The following is an 18,369-nucleotide window of genomic DNA, read 5'->3' as shown; positions in this document are numbered from 1 at the left end:
GGGGCATGCTCGGGCTGACTTGCCCCAATTGGTAGAGTTGGAAACATACCAGGGGATTCCAATTTAATCCCATCAAGGTGGCATGTGCCAATGCCATCTCACTATTCCAAGTGATCAATTTCAGTTCACAATTGATCATAATGAAAGGACTAAGAGTCAAAGGGAGCACATAAACAAGTCTAGTATCTGCTAACACTAACCGATAGAATAAATAAAGGGGAGAGTGATCCAACATGGGAAGTGAGATACTCAGCAGACTCATAGAATGGCGGATGTCCTAAATAGCACTCTGGCCTCAGAATCAGCCCTAAAGGCACTCGGATCTGGCTGAAAAGCCCATGAGAGTATTTCAGGCATGGAAAGCCAAGGCACTCTGGCAAAAAGATCTCTGTGAGTGAGATCCCAGTGGAAAGAACAGGTCTTCAAAGAGGGAGGTGCCTTTCTCTGAAGGGAGGAGAGAACCTCCACTTTGACTATGACCTTGTCTAAACAAAATAAGAGTCGGAGAACTCAAGGGGCTTCCATAGCCTTGGAAACTCATGACTGGTGCATAGGGAGATTATTGATGCCATAAACAGGAGTGTCAATTTGTAAAGTCAACAACAGGAGTCACTGTGCACTTACTCCTCATGTAGGATCTCTGGCCTTAATGTGCTGTACACTGAGGCTTAATGCTATAACGAGTACTCAAACAGTATATTTCACTTTGTGTTTCTATGGGGGTGCAAACGATTGAAATCTTTACTTAATGTACACTAAACTGATCTTCTGCAAAAAAAAAAAAAAAAAAAAAAAAAAGAAATTATCAATTCCCAACTTGACTCTCACTGGGATTAAACATGACAATAGGTCTGATCTGATTTCATCATGATTTAAAAAAAAATCATCTATTATTTTTCACTTTATGTTTCTGTGTGGGAACAAACTGTTGAAATCCTTACTTAAGGTATACTAAGCTGATCTTCTGTATATTAAGATAATCGAAAATGAATCTTGATGTGAATGGAAGGGGAGAGGGAGTGGGAAAGGGGAGGGTTGTGGGTGGGAGGGACGGTATGGGGGGGAAAGCCATTGTAACCCATGAGTCGTACTTTGGAAATTTATATTCATTAAATAAAAATAAAAAAAAAAAAGACTCACTAGGGTAAACGTGAACATCTTTACTTTACAGGTGTCTTTAGGGATAAGAAACCAACAGAAGGAAAGGTTGAGAAGACAGTAATTCTAGAATAATTTCCACGGAACACAGATGTTTGTTCTGGCTCCCCTTCTGTCTCTATCGGCCAGTTAGAGGTGGCCAGTGTTGATCACCAATCCAAATGTCTAAAATCTCATTTGACCCAAATATTTCCTTTTCCTTAAGCAGATATCCACCTCTTGCTGGAAAGGATCCCAAAGTTGAAGAGGCCACTTTTGTGAAACTCGAACTACTTGGAGGCTGCAGTAATTTTTCACAATATGCGAGCAATCAATTTTGAGTGGATTTTAAATTAAAGCATATTTTTGAAGATGGCAAAGTAATGCCTTTTCTACCTCCTCCTCTCAAAAATGACCCTGCAACAAAAAAGACACAAAACAGAAAGTCACAGAGTCTGTCAACCACTAACTACAATATGGGGACAATGTGTTAGAAGATATAGCAAAAGGAAGAAGATGAAGCCTAAGCACCTCAGAAGGAGCTGCTGATAAAGTTAGCCTGGAAGAAAAGACAGAAAAACTAAAAGCCCCAGGTGCACCCACAGGGATTTTTCTTACAGGAGCCTGGAGACAGAATGTAGGCAAGTGGGAGATTGGTTAAAAGGCTCAATAGGAGGAGACTTATACTTCTAGCATTATCAGATTTGCTACTCTAAAGTGTCTCCTGCCAAAATGTGATTAGAATCTGTATCTATCACAACAAAGATAATTTCAGTGGATTTTGTAACAACTAAAATGCTAAGAGAAATCTTGTTTCCTTTCCTGCACCCTCAGCTAAGAGGGGAAAGTAAGGGCTAGCTAAAATCCAAGCCCAAAACTACAATAGTAAGTAAACTCCAGTGAGTAAATTCCTAGGTTGGCTGCCCTGGGATCCTGAAATTACACATATCAACACCTGAATTGGTGCTAAGAGGCTAATCATGGATGGTCCCAAGGCAAGATAGGAAAGAGCAGCATGAATCTCTTAATTAATTGCACACTGTGAAAGTCCACACATGGCTCCAGCCCAGCACATGCAAATCCTCCCCGGAAGGGAGGCATCTGGAATTCCCAAACATTAAGGTATACAAGATATGAGCACAAAATCCAAAATTACCAACGACATAACAAAAGAGAATGCTTACAAGAAAGGGTGAGTTAAAACAAAAAATACAGATTTAGAGCCAAAGAACTTCATGTTTTATAGTTATCAAAGGACCCAGCAATGTAGTGCAGTGGGAAAAGCTGTGGCCCGTAACACCAGCATCCCATATGAGCACAGGTTCATGTCATAGCTTCCCACTCCCTGCTAATTGCCTAGGAAAAGCAGCAGAAGATGGCCAAAGTGTTTGGGTTCCTGCTAGCCATGTAGGAGACCTGGAAGAAGCTCCTGGCTCCTGGCTCCTGGCTCCTGGCTCCTGGCTTTGGTCATGCCCAGCCCTGGCAGTTGAGGCCATCTGGGGAGTGAAACAGCAAATAAAAGATGTGTGTGTGTGTGTGTGTGTGTGTGTTCCTCTCTCTCTTTAAATCTGACTTTCAAATAAACAAACAAATCTTTAAGTATATAAATATACATAATTACCATGTATACAAAATTTAAAAGACTTTTTTAAAAGAGAAGCCAAGAAGAAAAAACTACCAAAAATTACTGAGCATGCTAGAAGAATGAACAAAAGATCTCTTAGAAGTGAAATATAGGCCGGTGCTGCAGCTCATTTGGTTAATCCTCCCCTGCGGCACTGGCACCCGGGTTTAAGTCCCGGTTGGGGCGCGGATTCTGTCCTGGTTGCTCCTCTTCCAGACCAGCTCTCTGCTGTGGCCCGGGAAGGCAGTGGAGGATGGCCCAAGTGCTTGGACCCTGAACCTGCATGGGAGACCAGGAGAAGCACCTGGCTCCTGGTTTAGGATTGGCGCAGCACGCCGGCCGTGGCGGCCATTGTGGGGTGAACCAACAGAAGGAAGACCTTTCTCTCTGTCTCTCTCTCACTCTGCCTGTCAAAAAAAAAAAAAAAAAAGTGAAATATATACATATATATACATAATCATTGACAATTTAAACTAAATAAGTAAGTTAACCAACAGATTAGGACAATGAAAGCTGGAACTGCTATATTTTTTAAAGCAATTAAATAGATATTAAATAAAATCATTAACAATGAAGATTACTACATATAAAGTTTAGTTCACCAGACATAATTACTCTAAACTTGTGTCACCACAAATTAGCCTCAAATACACACAAAAATAGAATTACAGAAAGATATTGACAAATCCAGTCATACTGGGAAATTTCTAACATCTGCATTGATTATTTAGGTCTAACAGAAAATAAAATTGGTGAATATATAGAATAATTAAATTATACAATTAATATCTGTCATAGAACATTATTGGTAATTATAATATACATGTTTTTCTTAAGCCCACAGGGAATATTTATAAAAATGGGAAACATTCTAGGCTATCTATAAATCACATGTTGGCAAATCTTAAAGAAAACTAGCAAACAGTGTCTTAGTTCATTTTGTCTTTACTATGACAAAATGCCTAAGGCAGGATACTGTCATTTACAAAAAGAGGTTTCTTTAGCTCAAAGCTCTAGAAGCTCAATGGCATGATGCCAGCATCTGTTCAGTTGTGGTGAGAACCCTTTCAGCTGTGTCACACAATGACAGGAGCATGTGTGTGTGTGTATGTGTAAGAGATCACATCATCAAACACGAAGCCAGATAGAGACTAAAGTCCCACAATCCCTTTCAAGGGCACTCCTCCAATGATGTAAGAAACACCCCTCCATGATTCGCCTCCTAAAAGTTCTACCTCTCAACTCTGCCAAACTGAGGATCAAGATCCCAACCCATGAACCTTGGGTGACAAACCACATCCCAATCATAGATAGGCTTTGTTTTCTGACTACAATTGAAATTAAAATAAAAATCAGAAATAAAACTATAAATTAGAAATCATCTCCTAAATCATGCTTATATCAGAGTTAGTCACAATGGAGATTTTTTCTAAAACTAAGAATGGATAATAATTAACTTACTACACAGAAAACTGTAAGTATATGTAGGATACAACAACACACTATTTTGAGGGAAATGTGTAAGATTAAATATTATAGTAGAAAAGAAGAAAGAAAAGTTGTTTAAGAAGTTAAAAAAGAGCACACTCAAAGTAGAAGGCAGGACGTAATACAAAAGAGAAAAAATGTAGTAAATATAAAAGGTGCAATACAGAAGTTTGCTGAATCCAAAACTTGGTTATTTTAAAACAAAATAAATAAATTTGTGATGATTTTTAGCTAAGAAAAAAAGCACAAGTAAAATGTAGCAGGAAAAAAAAAGGTCTCAGGAAAAAAAAAGGTCTACTTAAATATAATTGTGGCAGTCCTTTTAAGAAGTAAGTGAATGCTATAAACAATGTTTTTTTAAAAATATTTATTTATTTGAAAGTCAGAGTTACACAGAGAGAGGAGAGGCAGAGAGAGAGAGAGAGAGAGAGAGAGAGAGAGAGAGAGAGAGAGAGGTCCTCCATACGATGGTTCACTTCCCAGTTGGCCACAACGGCCAGAGTTACACCGATCCAAAGCCAGGAGCCAGGAGCCAGGAGCTTCTTCCAGGTCTCCCATGCAGGTGCAGGGACCCAAGGACCTGGGTCATCTTCTACTGCTTTCTCAGGCCACAGCAGAGAGCTGGCTAGGAAGTGGAGCAGCTGGGTCTCGAACCAGCGCCCATATGGGATGCCAGCGCTGCAGGCGAGGGTATTAACCTGCTGCGCCACAGCGCCGGCCCCTATAAATAATTTTATATCAATAAATTTTAAAACATAGCCACAATGAAGAAATTCTCAAAAACTAAGCCTAATAAAAGTAAAATCAATAAGCAGAAAGCCTGAACAGTTTTACAACCACTAAAGAAATAAAATTAGCAGTTAGAAATAACGCCACAAAGAAAACATTAGATCTAAGTTTTTTTCAGGTATGACTTACAATACTACCAAGGAACAAATTATTACATTCTAATGCAAATTCTCCTGGAAAACTTAAAAGAAGACAAAATTCCATAACCAATTATATAAGGCCAGTATTTTGTAATGCCAAAACCAGCTAAGAATATATGAAAAGGAAAGTTACAGAATAATCTGATTTGTGAACCCAGGTGCCAAAATTCCTGCCAAAATATTGAAAGCCAATTATAGCAAATTCAATTTACCTAAGAAATAAAAGATTGCTTCAATATTAAAAAAATCTATAAATATAAATCACCAAAATAACATGAAAAGCTAGAAATTTTACCATAATTTTAATAGGTGCAGAAAAAGCATTAAATAAAATTCAACAATTCATGATTTTAAAAAAAAGTTACCAAATGAAGAATAAAAAGGAAGCTCTTAATTTGCTAAAGATAATCCATCCAAAATCTTCAACAATAGCATTCTTAGGAACAAGAAATATTTCTGTTCACTCTATGAAAATGTAAATAATAAAAACAAGTGAAAACCACAGAAGAAGCAATTAACACAACTGACTATATTAATATTAACAATTACGGTTCATCAGAGATATGAGTAAGGAAAGTAAACAATAAAGAACAAACTGGGAGAATTATGGCATTGCCATACATATAAGAGAAGGTTTAATATCTAAAATGCATAAAAGAAAGATGCCTAGTACACAAAGTATTGACAAGGATATAGAAACTCCTATATATTGTATAAACTGGTTACAATAATTTTGGGAAAACTTTCAGTCATTTTCCTATAAAATTGAAAATGTACACAAACACACACTGTGGCTCAGCAATTTCATTCCTAAGGATATATATCCTGGTGAAACTCTTGCACATTGTGGTGGATAGAATTCACAATCTCTTTCCAAAGATTTCTGTGTCCTAATTCTTGATTTCCTCGATGAGCCCCCATGTAATTGCATGCGTTCTTCAAAGCTGGGAACCTTTCTTGTTAGCTGTGGTGAAAGAGATGACACTGAGTTGTTGTATCTGAAATGAATGAGTTATCTCCAAAGACTGAAGAAAGCCCTCTAGGAACTGCAAAAGGCAAGAAAATTGAGTCATCCTTAGTATGAACAGATAGGAACATAGCCTTCCTGACATCTTCAATTTAGCCCAGTGAATCTTTTATTTATTTATTTATTTATTTATTTATTTATTTATTTATTTATTTTGACAGCCAGAGTGGACAGTGAGAGAGAGAGAGAAAGGTCTTCCTTTGCTGTTGGTTCACCCTCTAATGGCTGCCGCGGCTGGCGCGCTGCGGCCGGCGCACTGCGCTGATCCGATGGCAGGAGCCATGTACTTATCCTGGTCTCCCATGGGGTGCAGGGCCCAAGCACTTGGGCCATCCTCCACTGCACTCCCTGGCCACAGCAGAGAGCTGGCCTGGAAGAGGGGCAACCGGGACAGAATCCGGCGCCCCGACTGGGACTAGAAGCCGGTGTGCCGGCACCACAAGGCGGAGGATTAGTCTAGTGAGCCGCGGCACTGGCCATAGCTCAGTGAATCTTATATCTAACTACTAAACTACAGAACTGTAAGATGAAAATATGCTGTTGTTTTAAGTCACTAAATTTGTGTTAGTAGTTTGTTACAATAACAATAAAACACACACACACACGCACACACACACATATACCAGGAGATGCAGAAAAGAAAATTTCATACAACACTGCAGTCACAAGGAAAACCTGGAAACAAACCAAATGTCCATTGCCAGAAAAACTGATTTAAAAATTGTGGTATCCTACACAAAGGAATAGTACAAAATAGTGACATGAATGAAATATAATTTAAAACAAGATTAATGAATCAGAAGACACTGAGTGAAAAATAAGTCATCACTGATAAGATAAAGCATGAGATCATTATTGTAAAGCACAAAATTAAAAAAAGCTGTACAACAAATATATTGTTTATGGTTACTCATATATGTGATATAACTACTGGTTTAAAAATAAAATAAAGTGATGTAAAATGTAAAATTCAAACTTAGGAGATCCAAGATGGCTGATTAGGGTATAGCTATACTAACTTGGGCTGCTCTGGGCTATGAAAAGAACAAAGGAAGGACTACATTTCCAGGGGTCTGACTGACAGAAATTTTTCATGCAGAAGTGAAAAAAAAAAAAAACCCAGTAAAGTAAAAAAGAATTCCAGCCAACTACAAGAATATGTGTATAAAAGACTAATGGACATTTGGAAACAATTCATGATCAAAAGAAGTCTGACAAAGAAATAGAAACAATAATTTTAAAATAAATCCTAGAGGTGAAAAATACAGTGATTGAAATGAAAATGCAACCGAAACTTCCACAAGGAGGCTCAGTCAAGCTGAAGAATCAATAAGCTAAAAAACAGAACACTGAAATTATCTACAGGAGCAAAACTAATATAGAAAAATCTATAAGAATTATGGGATACCATCAAGAGACCTTACACATTATAAGAATTCAAGAAGGAAAATAGAAAAAGGTTCAGAAACCATATTTAAAGAAAAATTGGTTTAAAACTTCCCCAAGGAGGTGACTATTATGGCACAGTGGGTTAAGCCATTGCTTGGGATGCCCACATCCCATATTGAAATGCCTGATTTGAGTGCTAGTGACTCTGCATTTCCAATCCAGCTTTCTGTTAATGCATCTGGAAGGTAGCAGATAACAGCCCAAATGCATGAGCTCCTGTCACTTATGTGGGAGACCCAGATTGAGTTCCTGGCTCCTGGCTTCAGTCTGGCCTAGTCACAGCTGTTACAGGCATCTGGGGAATGAACACACAGATGGGAGATGCCAATCTCTTGCTCTGTACCTCCCTCTCCATTTGTCATTTTTAAAAAATAATAACTTCTCTAAATTTGGGAAATATACCAACATTCAAAGACAAAAGGACAGAGGTCTCCTATCAAATTCAACTCAAAGAGGGTTTAATTAAGATAGATAATAATCAAACTATCAGAGTTCAACCAATGGTACTAGAACAAAAAAAATACTAAAATGGATAAAGTATTAACACACAATTATTCTTAGGTGTTTAAATTTTAACTGAAAAGTGATCCCTGTTAGGAATTTGGAAAACATTATACTGAGTGAAATAAGCCAATCACAAAGGGACAAATACCACTTGTTCTCCCTGATAGGTGACAACTAACTGAGCACCAAAAAGGAAACCTGTTAAAGTGAAATGAACACTATGAGAAACGGTGACTTGATCAGCCCTCACCCTGACTGTTGATGAGCAACTTAATATGTTATCCCTCTTAGTATTTTTTTTGTTTGTTCTACTTAATACTTTTGGTTGAATACTGTAATCAATACACAATTCTTCTTAAGTGCTGAAACTTAACTGAAAAGTGATCGCTGTCTCCACCCATGCTTCCTCTGGAGGCCCCACAATGAGCCACGGGGCATGGACGGCTCTACTCTTGGCCCAACCTGATGGGAAGCAGCAGAACAGAGGCATGAGGGCTGCAAGCTCCCTGCTGTCTCTCTTCCCTCAGCCCTGGGCGATGTCTCCCATTGGGGAGATATCTTGGTCCCTGTCTCAGCCCATTCAAGCCATTATGAAAGAATTTCATAAGTGATCGCTGTTAAATATAAGAGTGGGAATAAGAGAGGGAAGAGATGTGCAATTCGGGACATGCTCAAGCTGACTTACCTCAAACGGTAGAGTTAGAAACATACCAGGGGATTCCAATTCAATCCCATCAAAGTGGCATGTACCAATGCCATCTCACTAGTCCAAGTGATCAATTTCTGTTCACAATTGATCATAATGATAGGACTAAAAACCAAATGGATCACATAAACAAGAATAGTGTCTGCAAATACTAGCTGATAGAATAAAAAAGGGAGAGAACGATCCAACATGGGAAGTGAGATACACAGCAGACTCATAGAATGGCAGATGTCCTAAACAGCACTCTGGCCTCAGAATCAGCCCTTAAGGCATGCAGATCCCACTGAAAAGCCCATGAGAGTATTTCAGGCATGGAAAGCCAAGACACTCTGGGGGAAAAAAAAAAAACCTAAATGAAATATCTCCGCAAGTGAGATCCCAGTGGAAAGAACAGGTCATCAAAGAAGGAGGTACCTTTCTCTGAAGGGAGGAGAAAACTTCCACTTTGACCATGGCCTTGTCTAAATATGATCAGAGTCGGTGAACTCAGGGGCCTTGGCAGCTCATGACAAGAGCCTAGGGTGATTACTGATGCCATAAACAAGAGTGTCAATTTGTTAAGTCAACAACAGGAGTCACTGTGCACTTACTCCTCATGTAGGATCTTTGTTCTTAGTGTGCTGTACATTGAGATTTAATGCTATAACTAGTACTCAAACAGTATTTTGCACTTTATGTTTCTGTGTGGGAGCAAACTGTTGAAATCTTTACTTAATGTATGCTAAACTGATCTTCTGTATATAAAGAGAATCGAAAATGAATCTTGATGTGAATGGAAGAGGAGAGGGATTGGGAAAGGGGAGGGTTGCAGGTGGGAGGGACGTTATGGGGGGTAAGCCATTGTAATCCATATGCTGTACTTTGGAAATATATATTCATTAAATAAAAGTTAAAAAAAAGAAAATATAAATAAAAAAAACAAACTATCAAAATTCATAGACTAAGAAAAAATTCTGAGAGCAGCAACCAAGAAACATCTCATGCAGAGGGGTTTTGCTATGACAGTTAACTGCTCAGCAGAAATTCTGAGTATGAAGAGATACTGGTATTAGTGTATTTAAAGTATTAAAGAAAGAAACCACTGATTAAGAATACTTTACCCAGCAAAGCAGTCTTTACAAAATAGGGATAAATGGAAACTTTCCAAATCAATGCTAAGGGAGTTTATCAATACTAGGCCTGCCTTACAGTAATTGCTAAGAAGAGTTCTTTAAGCTAAAATAATAGGCCAGTAATTAATAATATAAAATGAATGAATGATAAAAATCAAAGGTATTAGTGGTAAGAGAGCCACAATGAGAATACTCTAGGACTGTAATTGTTGTGCGTAAAGAAATTTTATCCCTAATATGAGGATTAAAGGACAGAATTATTGCATGCAATCACAGTTATCAGCTTCAAATAAACTATAATGACATGGTCTATGTAAGCCTCATGGTAACCACAAAGTAAACATCTATAGTAGATGTGCTGAACAAAATAGAAAAGATTCAAAGCATACTCATAGTACTACAGAATAACTATCAAATCCTCAGTAAAACACCAACAGAGAAAGAAACAAGGAATCTACAAACAACTAGAAAACAACAAAATGTCAACAGTAATAAGTCCTTTACTATTAATATTTACCTTGCATGTAACTATATTAAATTCTTTAATCAAAAGACACATAGTAACTGAATGGATAAAAACAAGACTCAACACCATGTTGCTTATAAGAAACTTACCTTACTTTTAAGGATGCAAAGACTGAACAAATAAAGAGATAGAAAAAGAATTCCAGACAAATGGAAACTGAGAGAGCACAGGAGTAGTAAACTTATATCATACAAAATAGATGTTGAGTCAAAAACTGTGAAAAGCAACCAAGAAGAACATCACATAATGATAGAGAGGTCAAATGACCAAGAGCAAGTAGTAGCAATAGTAAATACATATGTACACAACATTGGAGCACCTACATTTATACAGAAAATATTCAAGGATCTGAAAGAAGAGACATATTGCAATATACTAATACAGGGGACTTCACTATTCCACACTGAATAACAGAAGAATAATTCAAACAGAAAATTAAGGAAACGTTAGACATGAACAGCACTTTAGATCAAGCAGATCTAACAGAGATATTCAGAACACTCCATCCAACAACAGAATACATATTCTTGTAGTATATATTTAGAACAATTCTCCTGGGTAGATCATATATTCATATTAAATCACAAGAAAAGTTCCTAGAAAATTTAATGAGATTAAAATCCTATTAATTAACTTTTTTTTGATAGAAAAGGTAGAAACTCACAATAGGAAGAATTTTGCAAAAATTTATGGGATACCATAGTACCTGTTCTAAGAGGAAAGTCTATAGCAGTAAACATCTACATCAAGAAAGATCTCAAGCAGACAATCTAATGTTATGCCTCCAAGAAACAGAAAAAAGGAACAAGTTAAGCCTAATTGTGGTAGAAGGAAACAAATAATAAAGATCAGAGCAGAAGTAAATGAAATAGATACCAGAAAAATAATACAAAAGATCAATGCAAAGGAGAGCAGGTTTTTTGAAAGATAAACAAAATACACAAACCTATAGCTAGACTATTAAAGGAGAGAGAAGACTGAAATAAAATTAGCAATAAGAGAGGAGATGTTAAAAAATGGATACAATAGATATACAAAGAATAATTAGACAATTATATGCCATAAACTTGGATAACCTAGAAAAATGGATAAATTGCTGGACACACAAAACCGACCAAGATTGAATCTTAAAGAAATAGAAAATATAAATATGTCAGTAATGAATAAAGAGATCAAATCAATAATAAAAAGTTTTCCATGAAAAAGAACTTAAAATTTGATGGCTCCACAGGTGAATTCTACCAAACACTTAAAGAAGAATTACTACTAGGGCTGGTGTTGTGGCACAGCGGGTTCAGCCACTGTCTGTGATTCCAGTATCCTATATAGGCACTGGACCTGGCCCAGCAGTGGCCATTTAGACCATTCAGGTGAGTGAACCAGTGGATAGAAGATCTCTATGTAACTCTGCCTTTCAAATAAATAAGTAAATCTTAAAAAAAAAAAAAAAAACAAAAAAAAACACCCTCACAAACCCTCACAAAAAACTGAAGAGGAAGGAACATTTCTGAATTACTTTTATGAGACAGAATTATGTTGATAACAAAGCCAGAAATTGGCATTACAAGAAAACTACAGACTAATATTTTGATGAAAACAGAAAGATCCTCAAGAAATAAAATGATAGTTTGCCATGATCAAATGGAATATATCCCTAGGATGGAAGAATGGAACATTCACAAATCAAAAAATGTGATATGTTACATTAACAAAAAGAAGCACAGAAATGCCATGATTATCTTATTAGATGCAAAAAAGCATATGACTAAACTCAACATCTTTTCATAATAAAAACATTCAACAACTTAGTTATAGAAGAAATGTTCCTCAACACAACAAATGCCATTTATGAGAAATTCACAGCTATCCTCGTAACCAATGGTAATAAGTTGAAATCCTTTCCTCTAAGTTCTGAAACAAGACCAGGTTGTCCAGTTGCACTTCTATTCAACATAGTATTGGAAGTCCTTGCCAGAGCTAGTAAACAGGAGAAAGAAATGGGAGGCATCCAGATAAAAGAAAGAAGTAGCATTGTTACTGTTTGATGACAATATGATCTTATATATAAAAAAAATTCTAACTATTTCACGAAAAATCTATAGAATTAATAAAAAAATATAGTAAAGTGACAGAATAAAAAGTCAACACACAAAAAACAGTGGTGTCTCTTTACACTAAAAACAAGCATCTGAAAATGAATCAACAGAACAATCCCATTTTAAGTGCTTAAAATATAAAATATTTGGGCTGGCATTGTGGTATAACAAGTCAGCATCTGCAAGTCAGCATTCCATATGGGCAGTGGGATAGGCACTGGTTCCAGTCCCAGCTGCTCCACTTCCAATCCCACTCCATGAAAATGTAACTGGGGAATCAGTGGAAGATGGCCTAAGTGCTTGGGCTCCTGCACCCACATGGGAAACCTGGATGAAGTTCCTAGCTCCTACCTTTGGCCTGGACCAGCAAGGACAATTGCAGTCATTTGGGGAGTGAGCCAGTGGATGGATGGTCTCTCTGTCTCTCTCTCTTTCTCTGTCTCTTTCTCTCTCTCTCTTTTTTCCTCTCTCTCTGAAACTCTAACTTTCAAATAAACAAAATAGGTCTTTAAAAATAGGTAAAACACTCAGGAATAAACTTAACCAAGGACATGAATCTATAAAAATATTAAAATGTTCACACTATCCAAACTGATCTACAGATTCAATGTAATCCTTATAAAAATTCCAAAGTTGCCATTTTTCACAGAAATAGAAAAAAATACTAAAATTTGTATGGAACCAGACACAAACACACAGAGTCACAAAAAGCAACTGTGAGCAAAAAGAAGAAACCTGAAGGCATGACACAACCTAATTTCAAACTACAACACAAAGTGATAGTTGTTACTAAAACAGATGGTACTGACACAAAAAGACTCATCTACCAATGGAACAGGATATAGAACCCCCAAATGAACCCATGCCTGTACAGTCAATTAATTTTCAGCACAGGTGCCAAGTATACACATCGGGAAAATCAAAATCTCGTCAGTAAATGTTGCTGGGAAACTGGATATCCATATGCAAGAGAATGAAATTGGATCCTTCTCTCACTTCATTTGCAAAAATCAATTCAAAATGGATTAAAGACTTAAACGTAAGACCTGAAACTTTAAACTACTAGAAGAAAACATAGGGGAAAACTTACAGGAACTTGGTCTGGACAATGATTTTTTTGAACATGATCCCTAAAGCACAAGCAATAAAAGCAAAAAATAGGTAAGGAGGATTACATCAAATAAAAATCTTCTGCATAGCAAAGGAAACAATTAACAGTGATAGGTAACATATGGATTAGGAGAAAATATTGGTAAACCATACATTTGATAAAGCATTAATGTCCAAAAGAAATGCAAACAACTCTTATGGAAAGAAAAACAAATAACCTTATTATAAAAATGAACAAGTGATTTGAATAGATAGTTCTCTAAAGAAGACATACAAATGGCCAACAGATATATAAAAAAGTACTCAGTATCACTATTCATTAGGGAAATGCAAATTAAAACCACAGTGAGATTTCACCTCACACCCGGTGAGAGGTGGTGACAGATGAGGCTGGAAAGGGCAAGTTGTATCCAGACTGTGAAGGGCTCTTGTAGGCTCTGTCACAGTGTGTTTGTACCACATCCTAAATTGGTTGCGTCCAGATGACCACATTTACACTTTCAAAGGATCACTGACTTCACCGTGAAGTCTGGAAAGGAAGGGACAGTGCCTGCAGACAGGAAGCCAGTTTGGCAACTGTTGTGGTAGTCCAGATAAGCTCACCCAGGCCTGCCCAAGCAGAGGTGGAAATAGATAGAGACCTGCAGAGGCTGCTTTCTCTTCGATCTGTGGGACACAGCAAAGACAGACAGGATTCTTGAAGCCTCTTTCTCTAAGCTCTCCTTCCTCCTTTTAGTTTCTCTCTCCTTCTTCTTCTTCTTCTTCTTCTTCTCTCTCTCTCTCTCTCTCTCTCTCTCTCTCTCTATATATATATATATATATATATATATATATCCATCTGTCAGTTCCATGGGAGATTGGGTCCAAGAACCCTGCAGATACCAAAACTGGAGGTTGCTAATATAATACAGTGCAGTATTTCGATATAACCTATGCATATCCTTCCACGTCCTTCCAATCCCTCTAGGTTACTTGTAACACCTAACATAATTAAACTGTTTGTAGACTGTTGTTATTCTGTACTGTTTAAGGAATAATAACAAGAATAATACTGTGTAGACACTATTTTTAGTTGCTTTAATCTGTGAATGCAGAACTCACGAATACAAATGGCAGACCACAGAAATTTCTACTGAGGATGAAGATTTTAAAAATGAGAGGGGCCAGCACTGTGGCACAGTAGTTAATCCTCCACCTACAGTGCAGGCATCCCATATGGGCACCTGTTTGAGTCCCGGCTGCTCCTCTTCTGATCCAGCTCTCTGCTAGGGTCTGGGAAAGCAGTACAAGATGGCCCAAGTCCTTGGGCCCCTGCACCTGAGTGGGAGACCTGGAAGAAGCCCCTGGCTCCTGGCTTTGGATCGGCCCAGCTGCAGCCTTTGCAACCATTTGGGGAGTGAACCAGTGGATAGAAGACCTTTCTCTGTCTCTCCCCCTGACTGTCTGTAACTCTACATCTCAAATAAATAAATAAATAATTTTTTTAAAAAATGAGAGGGGAGGCAAGTGACCATCTTAGAGATGGTCTTAGAAAAGCATACTTATCAAAATAACACTATTTTCAAAAATTACAGATCACACAAGTTCCTATTTATTGGGACCACCTTATTTCGTTCTCTTCAATGTAAAAGGCTACACACTTTCTCACAACTCAACTTCTGTTTTCTCTTTAGGCTTCTACCCTCCCTGCTACATCCCTTTCCTAGGGGGACAATTAATTCTTCTCCAGAATGAGTTCATGTTACATTTACTTCACACCTCTGTACAACCCTAAGCAACATGCCAGAATAGACAGCAATTAACCACACACTTGTTTTGCCAGCTAACTGCATGCAGAGAGTCTTAGTCTGGGATTTTCTTTACCTAGCTTAGTACCAGGCACCTTAGTATGTGCTCAGTTAATGTGCATTAGATGGATGAATCCCTTGTAAGGGACACAGATTATCAGAAAACAGGAGAGACGACAATTGGTTTAATTGGCAAGGTTTTGTTTAATGCTATAAGATGAGGTTTATGTTAGTATGTAGGGAGGGAAAGACATGGTGTTTGCAAATGTTTGATGTTATCTGCAATCCATATTATAATGCTAGGCCTTGGTACTGAGAACAGGAAGTGGTGGAGATTTGGGGAGATCTCCATCTCCTCCCTGCAGTGTCTTTGCCTTTTCCCTAAAGGCATAAATAGAAGTCTTGAGTACAGAGAACCAGGAACCCCGCTGGCCATGTGTGGAAAAGGCCCCTCCTATGTAATTTGATGTAAAAAAAGAAAAATCTCTTTTAGACAGGCACAGGGTTTTGGCTGAAGTTCAGCCACATACCTACTCTAAGCTGAATTTGGGTATAGCCCTAATAATTACAGTTACTCTTCAGAGAAAGAGCCCAAGAGGTTTACCTGGAGATTTTTTCCAGATGTATGCAGGTATGTGAGAAGCACAGTAATGAAGATGTAAACCGGATGAGGCCATTTTGTGCCCCCACAGTCTTCTCTCCACCGGCTCGAATGCTCAGAGATGTTCCCCAGCACTCATCAGGATGACGCAAGGCAGCCATCTAACAAACACCAGGTGCCTTACAAGCCGTAGTGTTAAAGAGAAGGGGGCCAGAATCCTGAGTCTGAATGCCTTTGGAGTTATCAATCTGTCATGAACTGTAATCAAACAGAAACAAACCTCTTTATTCCCTCTGTTCCTGGAACAGGCCCATCATATGCCCTGCAGGCATGCTCTGGGTGTGGCTAGAGCCCTCGGAATCTGTCCCCCTCCTTCACTCTCCCATTGCAGAGCCTGGCTTAGGGACATTGGACAGGGACAGAGCCTACCCCATCCTGGGCTCTCAGGCTTTCCAGATGAGGAAAGATTAGCTGTATGGCTATGCCAGAGACTAACTGAGGATTTGGGGCAAATGCATCTTTGTTTCACTACCATTCTTCCCTTTTTTCCACATAAATCCAGAATAAGGCTTACTTTTTTCCTGTAGTATTTAGAATTATTAGAAGTACTAAAGTTAGTGCTTAGGAGGGGAAAAAAGGTAACTGTCACCAAAGACTAAAAAGAGACCTTGTAGTTCTACCAAGTTCCCAGGTGTTCAAAGCTTAATTAGCCTTCTCTAAAATAAAGCAGTTATACTGTGGAGGGTATTTTGAAAGGACAAATCGTAATTGACCTGAAATAAATAGAAATGATATAAACACTCCCCTCCCCTGCACCCCAGGGTAAAGCCCACCAGCAGCTAAATACTACCCAGTCAATGTGGAGTAGAAATCACAGCCTCTAAGGTCACCCAAACTTGGATTTCAACTTGAGCTTGGCCATGGATCAGCTATGTAACTTGTCTTAACTCTTCAGTTTCAGCATCATCAGTCATGTGAAATGGGGATAAGACTACATAACTCATCTTAGAGGTGGTGGATCATGTGTCTGACTTATAGAGGTTATTTAATATACTCTATCAGAAAGGTGAGAAGAAATCCTATGGTGAGGTTGAAGGCTTTAGGAATACAGCTTGAGGCAACTGTACCATAACTCTTAATGACTGTTTCCTGGGATAATCTACATATTCTCATTCTCTTTGCTTTCTAGTTATTTCTACGCCTTTATTCTGCTAAGAACCTGTACTGCTAAGGACAGCATAGAACCAAGGACTTGATCATTATGCACTGACTTGCCCCTGTGCTTGATCCTGAAAAATCTGTCAGGATCCTGCCCAGCCTGGGTGTCATTTGGGTAAATACCACAGAGAGGGAAGATGAAAATCTTGAAATGAGAATGAGGACCACTGGCACTTATAACTGACAAGTTAGCATGGTTCTGTAGTCAACTTAAAAATTGGCAAAATCATGTGTGGGCTGAGAATCTGATTTGGCTCCCCATTTTCTGGTCTCTGTAGCCTTATTCTACGATGGTTCAATAAAAATCTGTTAACTTTCAGGATAGCCTTTCAGTTGTATTCAGGGGTAGGGCAAGTAATTGGTGCTGCCTGGTTTAGAATCTAATCTTCAGGTCTGTCCCTCTTAAGTTTAGCCCAGGTCAAGACTAGCCTCTGGGAGCAAGTGGATGGGAAGAGCTCTTGCCAGAATACTTTTTTTTAGGTCCTACAAGAAAATGAAGAAAGTTCACTCAGCTGTGTGGAGCATAATGATAACTTGTGAGAAGCCAATACAGTGTTTTGTGAGCTTAACTCAAAGGCAGTTTCTAGTGAAACCATTCTCTGTATGTCAGCTTCTCCTAGAAGTCATTTGAAATGCTAAGATCTGGTAGTTTTCTGATAGAAAGAATCAAGACATGGGTACTTGGCACTTTTGTAGAAAGAAAGAAACATGATGATGAGGACGAGATGTTAAGGATGAAGAAAGATACCTAGTCAAGGAAATAGAAGAGACAGGAAAGGGCATATGCAGATTTATGCACTGAGACTTGTCCTCTAATTCTTGGAATTACTGAACTGAACCCTGCTATGGAATGCACTTCAGTGCTGGAGAATCCTTGGTAAGCATTGTTGAGCAGACCAAGTTCAACACAGAAGTATAATAGGAAGTAAAGTGGTGCAAATTGATGAGGACAGGCTAGTCCTCTGCAAGGAGATCAATGGGTGGTTAAGGACATGAACAGTTGAAAGGCATGAAGCTTTGGGAAAATTGACCCATTTCCATGGGATAGGGAGGGG

Source organism: Oryctolagus cuniculus, chromosome 11, assembly GCF_964237555.1.
Source record: "Oryctolagus cuniculus chromosome 11, mOryCun1.1, whole genome shotgun sequence".
Classification (NCBI taxonomy): Eukaryota; Metazoa; Chordata; class Mammalia; order Lagomorpha; family Leporidae; genus Oryctolagus; species Oryctolagus cuniculus.
The sequence above is the reverse complement of the archived record's forward strand: the minus strand, read 5'-3'. Positions refer to the sequence as shown.